Source organism: Lontra canadensis, unplaced genomic scaffold (assembly GCF_010015895.1).
Source record: "Lontra canadensis isolate GAN:19392208 unplaced genomic scaffold, GSC_riverotter_1.0 scaffold325, whole genome shotgun sequence".
NCBI classification, from domain to species: Eukaryota; Metazoa; Chordata; class Mammalia; order Carnivora; family Mustelidae; genus Lontra; species Lontra canadensis.
Window position 1 is genome coordinate 152549 of NW_022631319.1, and position 2101 is coordinate 154649.

Sequence of the window (2101 nt, forward strand, 5' to 3'; positions counted from 1 at the left end):
AACGAGAAGCTTGCATAAGAGAGAAGCATCTTTTGTTAAGAGAAGGGCTGGGGATAGCATAGCGGCGTTGTGGCACCAAGACTCTTTTGAGATTTTTAAAAATTTATCTGGTTTGCATTTTAAAAATGTTTAACCTTTCCTGCCTGAAGCAGAGCTTCATTCCAGTGCTATTACTGCAAACTGCCTACCTTATGGGAAGGGATGTAAGAGATAGCAAAAAGAGACTGCGGCGGAAACCCTTCAGCAACCAAGGTACAAGCACTCTAGGTGACAGCAAAACCGACACAAAGACACACACAGCATTTACGGGCAGAGGCAGACACTGCCGCTTATCGCTTCTTCTCTGTGACATTTATTTAGCCATTCTTTCCCAAGAACCGCAGATACTGTATCGCCTCAAGTGGGAAGCCTGATTGTTCTCGTAAGTTAAACAGGATCAAGGCCAATCAATATCTTGGAATTGGCTGATCTCTAGGGAAGACTTTAAGATTTACTAGAGCAGCGGAGGGAAGGGGCTGAAGCTGCGGCTGCTGGCTTTCTGATGGGTGGTCTCACCTAAAAGGAACATGCCCATCCAACTTAGATACCTGTTTACTGAAAAATACACAGTCACTCAAGTTCAGCAGCATCTTGTTCACCTGTGCTAGAACAGGGTCTAATGGAGGCTTCCTTTGCGACGGCTCTTCATCATCTTTCATGATTAACCAGAAAAAAATTGAGTTAGTATTTATTTGGGGAGAAAAAGGGATCTTTGTTCCCAGAGTAACAAAAACAGCCATAGAGTATTGTAGATTGATATTTTTTTTGTCTCAATATTTCACTCTTCTATAATAGTGTCATACCACCATGCCTATGTCCTAGCTTTATAGTGGTTAGAATATACTTCTCACTCCTTGAATGATTGCTTAAGCCAGGTAACTTGCTTTGGCTGATGAAATGGACAGGACATGCAAAAATACTGAAATGTTGATGCACAATGGGCTCGCTCTCTTGAGCCCCAAACTTTGGCCATATGAAAATGCCTCCAGTAGCTGCTAGTCCAAGGAAGATGAGCCCAACTGAATCTACCTAGATCAGGCGAGCTCTACAATGTTAATATGATATGCCACTGAGTTTTGAGTTCATTATATAGCATACTTATGGCACTGTCAAGATCAGAGAGGATCATTCCAAGGCTTCTATAGACAGTGGCAACTACTAATTATTGTTTTTCTCTTTATTAATATGTTTTAGAGAGAGTGTATTATATTACTAACACAACCTATAAGTTCAGACATGAAGATGTGTTCCTTCAGGGAAGAACATCACCTTGCCTTATACCCACATTTGAAACATTGGAGGCTTCCTTGATGACTCTTTCTTCTTCAATATACTCCCCTCAAAAGGTCACCAAATCCTGTTGATTCAAATATATAAATGCATCTTCTTCTCTCCATTTGCACTGCCACTGCCTACTTCCGTGTTCTGTAATTTTGAATATCATAAATGGCATATTCAGTTGTTTTCCAATGTTCACATTTCTATCGGTCATGTTTCTAACAGATCATGGAAAACTTTCTATCTGAAGTTTCTATCTTCCTTCTTTAAATCACTTTAATAAACAAACCCCTATTAATGGTTGTCCATCAGTTCTAAATGCTTCAGAATGATTCTCCATGATCTTAAAAATCTAATTACCCTTGCATTTATAATGTTGTTCATCTCTCTTCACTTTCTCCTAGAATATGGCACTCCCACATAATTTTTACTCCATGGCTTTTTTTATGTTGTCCCTTTTGCCTGGGATAATCTCCTCTCTGAATCACTGTCTAGCAGTCCCAAGTTCCAATGTAATCATATGCTACTCTTTCCTCTAAACTTCTATAAGACTTTAAAGACCATTTATCCCATTCTATTATAAACTTTCATTGCCAAATCCATGTCTCCCATTATACTAAAAGTTATTTAAAAATAGAAGGAAATAAAAGGGCCTACTACAAAGTAGGTGCTTAATGAATGACTAAATTCAAATACTACAGCCAAGCAGCACTTCTTACACTAATTTTTTTGAATAGGAAATGCCTGAGATTGGAGGAACATTTTTAACAATATAATAGATGAA